Here is a 9016-nt window from a genome sequence, read left to right as displayed (position 1 = left end):
TTTAGTTTACAAATGCCCCCTGCTACTGCAGTCGCCTATACCAAATAACAGCTTTATATCTTAATTGAGTGTTTATTTATGGCATTATAGATTTTCGATTAATGGCGTTTTGTGGACGTGGCAGTCTTCCGAATAAGCCCATCTACGAACTCGATATTTCATTTTTTTTTTCAAGTTATCGCTTGCACGGACGGATAGACGGACAGACAGTCAGTCACTCGGAATTCAACTCGTCTCATCATCCTGATCATTTATATTTATGTATATGACTCTATATTTGTTGAAAGGTTGTACAAGATCCACCATTCCGTTGTAACGTGAATCATCCTGCATTGTAACATCTCAATTGAGAACGCGTGTTCAACTTTGAAATAGGTACGGTAAAAATTGCCAATCCAAATTGCGAGATATTTTCGAAGCGCTTGCAGCCACATGCGTCTAAATCATTATATACTTCATAGCAAAAATCTGCAGTGGAATACTTCTAACTATTTAACCATTTAACCATTGCTTATTACTTAATTGGTGCCACTCAGACTCGACATCATTTTTATGACCGTAAATATGAGCTCGCTGAATTTGGCTTTATGTTAATATTGGTTTTATATCAGGTTTTACTTGAGATGTAGCAACTTTTGGATGTAAATCAGCAAATACAATATTTTTAATATGGACAAGTTGTCTAGCAGCTTTTTTTGCATCTGCTCTGCTTAGCAACAAAGAAAATTCTTACATTTTTCTTTAACATCCGATAAGTTTCCCGGCATGAGTTTATGTGCCATATCGAGAAAATCAAATCCGAAGTAAATTGAAGCAAGTCAACAACAAGTCAGATCTTAAAAAAGTATAGCAAGTTCAAAGTTATCACTATGAAAAAAATGTTATAATTCTAAAGCGTCAAAAGATGAAAGTTGCCCAACAATTTGCACCGTTTTGCTTTACTATGCCTCGATGTGAACGTTATAAGTAACCTATTTTTAGGTTAAAAAAATTAATATTCAAAATAAAGAAAATCCCTGAAAATACCCCTAAAATTATAACACCCCTAAAATAACCCAACCGATCTGTTAACTCCTAAATTTAGGGGGAAACCCCTTAAGTTGGTAACACTGCCCGTCTGCATGGAATATCTGGTATGCATAAAATGAATCCCCGGGTTACGATACGACACATCTCTAGAACGTAAATCAAAACAAATAGCTCAACTCAGCATAAGGTGTTAGGCCAGTCCAGAAATCTCAAAAAAAGACCAAACTTTGATCATTAATTATGAGAGTAAGAAACAATGAGTATAACTATTAACTTAAAATTTTTGTTAGCAACGAATCTATAGTACCCTTCCCAAATACAAAAAACTCCTTACAAGAACTTGATTCCGATCATTCATCTATATGCTATAGTTTTCTGATATCCCGTCCGTACAACTGTAACTTGAGTAAATATTGAGATATATTGATGATACTTAGTACACATGTTTCTTGTCATAACAAGCTTTCTATTGTAGATGGGCCCACAAAACACCATTATTGGAAAACCAATAGATTGCCATAAGCAAGCTATACAATACGACAGTTATTTAGTACAATAAAAAACTGTCCATACCTTGCTACTAGCAGCTAAAGACGTCAGGTATCGTGATACTGAGTACCATACGTGCTGGTTTACCTCAAGGCACAGGTACACAGCTGACTTACCGGTAATTAACTATGACTCCACAATTACGACAACTAGTGCGGATAACACTGTACTGCTCGCGTCGAACTGCTGCCGCCTACAGGAAACTGTAAACGCAATGATCGTTCTAGAACGGTGACTCAGTGAAGCATTGGCATTAATACTGAAAAGCCAATACAAGTGATATATACTCTCAGACACGAAATATGTCAATAAGTGGCTTAAATGGTCAGTTGATACTAACAAGCATAAGCGCAAAACACTTACCTACTATTGACAAGAGCCGTCGATGGAGAAACCACGTGAAAATCAAGAGAACCCAGCCGATGTTAATGCTTCCGCAACTGTACTGGCTCTTAAGGTGAAAATCCCACATTGGTCAAAAGAAGAAGTTACTCATATATAAGAGAATACCGATCTGATCGTTTGGAATTCAAATCTGAAGTAGATCACCTAAATTTAAAGTTATTCAAGCCTTTAAAAACAAAGTTACCCTCATTTTTATACTAGAAACGACGTCATCCATCCGAACCTATAAATGCCCACAATAAAAGAAATTATTAAAGAACTTAACAGTCATTATCTCTCACGAATGAAGATCCATGATAACGTACTTGCAATCCAACTGCTGGACAATAGTCAACAATGTAGAAGATTGAATAGATATCAGCCATTAGTTCTCAATTTTCGATTCAATTGATCTCACCTTCATTTATGTATAATATTTTTCATTATACTTCAACATCTTTATTTTTGTCAACAAATTTAGATATTGTCATTTCAATAATCAGACAGATTCTAGGTAGGTAGGTAGGTAAAGTATAATTCTGACAACGAAATAAGGCCTTTAGAAGGCTCAATGTGAAACCATCTAGACTAAAATTCCCGCACTCTACTATGTGCTCTCTGAACCACTCTGTTTCCCTTATTAAGTTCATCAGTACAAAAAGTTTTATCTGGGCAACCTCCGAGACATCATAAAGAAAGCCTCCGCCAATAGTAGAGAATCTTTTCATAGAAGATTTTTTGTAGTATTTTCTTTTTCTACCCCATGATAGCTTCTACAATAGTCGTTGTTTGGTGGCATGTCTGCCAATTAGACAGTGACCTGTTGGCACTCCTACTAGAGTTCCTATGTCATGCCTTCTCAATTTTAATAGTCGTCATGTGCGACCTCTGTTCCATTCATGCCACGTTTGCCAGCTTGTTAAGCAACTCAGGGATTGACTCCATCGAAGCACAGCTAAATTTTTAGCCAGTTCAAGCAGGAATCTAATTAATTGGTGGTGCCCTTGGTGGTCGTGGGAAGTTTATTTGCTTCACAGTTACCAGGGATATCACTATGCCCTGGAACCCATTGCAGGTTTATCCTGAAATAGGATGTAAGATCCAACACGAGATCATGGTATTTTTTACTATATATGATGACACCTTAAGAAACTTTAGTGATTTCAAAGCCGCTTGGCTATCTGTAGGTATGGATATATTTTTTGTTATGAGCACACGCTTTGTCAGGACAAGTAGATTTTCTTTAATTGACGTGATCATCGCTTGAAAGATGCTGCATTGGTCTGGTATTCGGAGGGCGATTCTGGTATCTAATTTTTCTGAAAAGAGAGGAGATTATCTTTTATCCGTATAGATACTTATCTCTATGTCGCTGTCCACCTAACAGCTTTCCCACACTTCTTCGTGGTATTGAGTAGTAGCGGGAACTTACTAAATATTGTAGAAAGGCGACCAATTGGAAGGATTCCCTGCTCTTCCCTACAGTCTAAGAGCTGCCTCCGCTGCCAGTTGGTTTCAGAACAAGTCTGTTGGCAGTAAATGTAAATTGACGTTTAGTACCTATGTTAGCGTTGTTCTAAGGTTTCACGGATGCATATACTAGATACTCTTTGCATAAGACAGATTCTAAATAAAATTTAATATTAAAAAAAATATATAAAATTATACTACGAAGTTCTCAAAAGAATATTTGTAGAACAATATGTTATGGGTAGGATATTTTCTGTTCGTACTTTTCTATATAAAATGACCCATTATCGCACGTACACACATACATGTCGGTGTGTAAGCGTATTGAAAAGCTTAAATTTCTACCACCAGAAATACACACACATGCACAGCGACCTTCTTACGATTATTTGCAGTCAGCCACGCAGTGAGCGCAAGATATGAGTTGTGTTTTATGACAGTCGTACGTGTTTTGAAAATAAAGTGAAATGAAATTTCACACACAAAGCAAGTAGGAGACAAAACACACGCACACACACCAACGCAATTACAGTATAGTTCTCTAAGGCATAGCTGTGTGTCTAATGTGGCTTCCACAACCTTTGTCATGTGATTTCCAACCGTCGCAGTCACACTTTAAACATTTATGACACTTTTGCATGTAACAAACGAAATACAACAGCGCGATATGTGAACGAAATAATTTGCCATGTTAACACAACAAACTTGCTAATAAAGTGACAGTATGGTTGAAATATTTCCAAATTGTTAAAAATACCGAAAAATTAGCGACGCACTGCATGAAATTGCATGCAGGCAGCAATTAAGCAAGTAAATGATGCGCAATTTTGGTGGTGGTCAACTCCCGCATGTTACTCATACGCCCCGCGCGCTATCCAGCGTCATACTGAGTTGTCAATTTGCATTTCTCAAACCGAAAACTGCATGCAAATTAAAATAAAAGGAAAAAACTTCAACCACAAATACACATACACACACATGTGCTTAACTATGCACAGCGCTCGTCAATGTGGCCGAGGTGTTGCATTAGCCGGCAACCGCAGAATGCATGATAGCTCATATCAACACATATACGAGTATGTATGTTATGTAGGTACAGATCAGTATGTAGTGCTGTGTGGCCATATGCTGGGCGCTGTTGTTGCTTTGGTGTTGGTGGTGAAGTGTTGGCTTGTCCCATCCAGTGTGTCGCATACTCTCGCTCTACCGCCACAGTGTTTTGTTGTTTTTTTAAATACGAAATAACAATTCAATATTTTTGATTGAACACTTTGGCACGTGGTCAGCAGCTATTCGAGTTTGGCCACAGCGCAAAAAAACAGTTATTTCCCCACAACAAGCGGATATGTGTCGTGTTCGTCAACGCTGTTGTCGCGTTGATGGTGGCGATAGCGTTGCTGATTTGACCAATAAATTTTAATGAAACCCATTTTCTGGCTATGTGAACACACACACATACACATGCAACTGTGAGTGTGTGAACATTACCGCATTGTTTATGCTCACGGAGACGCCTTTGTACGCGTGTTTCGTGAGTGCTGTGGGTTCACCACAACGCGTGTAGGACTCAGCACTTCCAAAAGCAGTATGTAATTTTGTCGATTTATATAATAAAATCAATGGACTTTTTGAAGCTTTACTCAGAAAGTACCAACTTGATTTCAATTGAACTATGTAGCTTTATCCTAAGAAAGTATTAATTGATATTAGCGGGGCACATTACGTTTGAAGCTCTACTTCTTCTGGCAACAGAAAAAGACAGTTATTTCACCTTGCTTTGTTTTTTTCTCCAGTTAATTACATTTATAATGATATTTAAGGCAAAAGTCGGCACTGACAAGTGCTGCGTGAATAAAGTATGACTAATGACCTAATAATATATTGCATCTATAAGTCGTTTAGTGGGGTTTACCAAGAGATGGCATAACCTGATTTTTATTTCATTATTTCAATATTCCGAGCATGCGTTGAAAAGCTACTGTCCTTGTAAGTATTTTTCAATCAAGATATGTCACCCATTTAAAGTATAAACAACAATAATATTTTTCACTTAAATATGTCAAACTTTTCGCCTGAAAAGGTGTTTGGCGTGGAGTTCTGCTTCATTACTTTAATATGAAGAAACCATCAAACCGAAAGTCATCGTATTTTGGTGGAATTTTATGCTGAACACGCTCTAGCTAAGCAAACGTGCTCAAAGTGGTTTATACAGTCAAAAAGTGGAAATTTTGGCTTGGAAGGCGCAGAACTTCCTGGGCGTCCAAAAAAGTTTGAAGTTGATGAGCTGGAAGCATTATTCGATAAAGATTGTTGCCAAAAACAAGAAAAGCTCGCTAAATTTATGTAGGGCACTCAAGTAGCCATTTTACAACGTCTAAAAGCTACCGAAACCAAATAAATCAACGGCAAATAACACTATCCATGAGTCTACAGTAATAGCACTGTATATTGTAAGATCAGAAAGGAGTGCTGTGTTATGAGTTTCTAAAATCAGGTGAAACCATCAATGGGGTAACGCTACCGACAACAACTCAAACAAATTGAAGCGAGCGATTTCCAAAACCTCCCGGAATTTGCGGCTAGACACGAGGCAATAATTATTTGTAAATGAGTAATAAGTTTTGCCTCATCTACCATATAGCGCAGACGTTGTCGCTTCTGACTAACAGTTGTTCCGGTCAATGCAGAAAGATGTCACTGGAATACGCTTCACATTAGGACAGTGTATCAAAAATTGCCTTAATTGATCTTAGCCGCGAAGTCGGTGCGTTTGTGCGTCTTCACATTTCTTTGCTATTATGAAGAAAAGTAATTTAAAAAGCTACATATCTTGATTAAAGTATTTGTATTCTATCTAACCAAGATACGTCTGTACAACTTCTTGCCCAATTTACGACTCATATCACATTGTTGGCTCCGCTATACAAAAATATGTCCACAAAATATCTTTATATTTATATGCAGATTCAGTTGAGATTTCTGCTTCAATAGCGATTGATTATTTTACTTATTAAGAACGTGGTGGGCTGCAGTAACTAGGCCGTCTATATTGTTCTAATACACTTTGTTGCAGGTCTCGAAATCGTAATGATTAGCATGTGAGTTATCTAGTTTTGATAAATTCCATTCTGTTTGGCGATTCAGCTTAATGTTTAAATATGTAAAAGAATCAACATAGCTTCGTGCTTTCTCTTCACGCTACCTTTGGGTGCTATTATCTTCTAAAAAAATTGACGTGTAAAAGCAATAATGAAATTTGCGGTTTTAATTCGATACATGAAAGTTACCTGATTTAAGTGATATCAACCCTTTTTTCAATAGTAGTGTACATTATTAAGTTTTTTTTTACATATTTTAAGCAAATTTTTCTGTAATATTTCTCAAATGAGAAAGAGTTTAAACAGCTAGTTAGCATCATATGTTTTATTTGCTACTTTCTAACGCTTTGGCGGTTCAAAGGCAACTTTAGTGTCATACATCGAAACAACTTTTGCCTTCAAAAATACTTAAAATAACGCTTCTTATATATTTATCATATTTTTGCACACTATTGATTTACTAAGTATAGTGGTAATTTTTTTGTATATCGCATATCGGGCTCATATTCTATTTTTTGCATTAAAACTCATGCCTCAAAAAGGAAAAGAAAATCTCACTTATGCAAGACTTACTTTGTTTTGATATTAAGACTGATAATTTCAAATTAGAACTTACGAGTATATTCAAAGTCGAAAAAACACGAGTGTGATTACCATTTATGTAAAGACAACAGATGTCTGATATTTTTCTTCTTCGTCACAAGATCCGTGGTAATATACATAAGGTGAACTACTGCCCAAGTTATTTCGCTTGCTGATATTTAGTAGATGTATTTAATGTACGCACCTGTTCGATTAAGCTGTATTTATTCCTACCAACTTTAAAATCCTTCTAACCCTAAATCCTATTGTAATATATAATCTAAACTGGCATAGCTCAAAAAAGTAATAATAACGCAAATTTATTTATAAATGCTTTATAACCGCCAATATACTTTACTAGAGAAATAAGACACATTGAGTTATCTGTTTTAATTTAAGAGTTCTTTCTTAATTTATTTAAGTTCCTTTTAACGAGTAGTAATAGATTACCACTTTTAAAAAAACAGCGGATTACTGCCGTTATTACCGAGCACTCTTTCTGACGTCTCCAGCCTCTCGAACTAAAAAATGTGTAAAATATTGATAGAGGAATAGCTTCGCCCAAGTAGCGCCCGAACGTTGAATATCCACATAACCATTTTCAGAAGCTTATCCCGTTGATCATTCGCGATTTCTTCGGACACGGCGAAAATTGCTTACGCATATCGTGTAGTAGTGAAGTCCTCCTTAGCTAGAACTATATACTGCACTTAGCAGATCGTTAGATTTTTAGCACTTATTCATCCAAAGAGAACTGCAGCTGAAATGCTGAATAAAGCCTTGAATAACGAAGATCCCAAACATTTGATATGCATAGTGATATTAGTGGGCAATAATATAATAAAATAGTATTCCCTGTCCAACCTGCTTTAGTGCCGATGTGATACAGTCCGTCAGCTTCATCACGTAAAGCTTTAAACGCATTTTTCTCGAAATTTCGTTTCGGATGACGATAGTACTCTGAGACTGCAGCTCCAAAGCAACATTATCGAGTGAATTGCGTTCAATGTTTGTTATTATTGTAACTTCTTTCATAAAAGTTTTAATTTTTAGTCAAATTTTTAAACTTTTATTACAAATCCGCAATTTTTCGATAAATTTATTGAAAGCTTAAAGCTACTACTATTTGAAATATGATAACGTTTTGTATTATGTTTCAGATGGCATGGGTTTTTAGAATCACCATCGTATGTCGAGGTCGCAACAGCCGGAAATTTGTATAAAAATGTTAATATGGAAGTATTTTTTGTGCATCCAAATACTTGTTTAATAAAGGCTAAAAGAATAAAACTGAATACCTTTTCCGTACCCCCCAAATAAATTGTGAAAAATAGATTTTTTGTAACTTTTGGATTGAGCTAACCGCTTCTGAGAATATGAGCTGAGTAAAGCGCGGAATGCCTGTGAAAGTTTCTATTAGCAGATATGCACGGACAGCGACACACTGTGCAAATAATGCTCTCAACTTGCATTATCTCAGCGCATCACAAAGTGTAGAGAAACATAAATATCATTTGCTGTATCAGCATTTTAATATATTTTATTGCAAATTGTTTCTTTTTATTGTTGTAATCAACAGTGGCACGTCACTACGCTTGTGTGGGTGTGTGTACGTGTGCCACACAAAAACAAATGATTTTAATTCCACATGCTACATTGTTTTTGTTGTTGTTGTTTTCTTCTTTTTTTTTACTTTTTAAGTGTATATGTGTATATGTGGAAACTCGATTATCGAATGCAACTTTCAAAGCGCACACATATACACACTCAGTGTGTACACGCCAGTGGGCGTTACATAAGGCAGGGAGGAGTATACTGTAGTTTTGCAGTTACGCAATTGCCGGCGCTATGACAAACAGTGACAACTCAATTAACTACCGAACTCCCCATATGATTAGTTACAA

General features: G+C 36.3%; 1 long non-coding RNA gene across 1 annotated transcript; it reads right to left on the bottom strand.

The window, feature by feature from the left end:
* Positions 1 to 1628: 1628 nt before the first annotated feature.
* Positions 1629 to 2376, bottom strand: LOC118683527 (uncharacterized). Its single transcript, XR_004979382.2, has 4 exons — positions 2289 to 2376; positions 2168 to 2206; positions 1942 to 2113; positions 1629 to 1837 (listed from the first exon to the last, which is right to left on the bottom strand). It is a non-coding gene; the product is annotated as an uncharacterized lncRNA (long non-coding RNA).
* Between the last annotated feature and the right edge of the window lie 6640 nt (positions 2377 to 9016).

This window comes from Bactrocera oleae, chromosome 3 (genome assembly GCF_042242935.1).
Source record: "Bactrocera oleae isolate idBacOlea1 chromosome 3, idBacOlea1, whole genome shotgun sequence".
Taxonomy (NCBI): domain Eukaryota; kingdom Metazoa; phylum Arthropoda; class Insecta; order Diptera; family Tephritidae; genus Bactrocera; species Bactrocera oleae.
The sequence above is the reverse complement of the archived record's forward strand: the minus strand, read 5'-3'. Positions and strand labels throughout refer to the sequence as shown.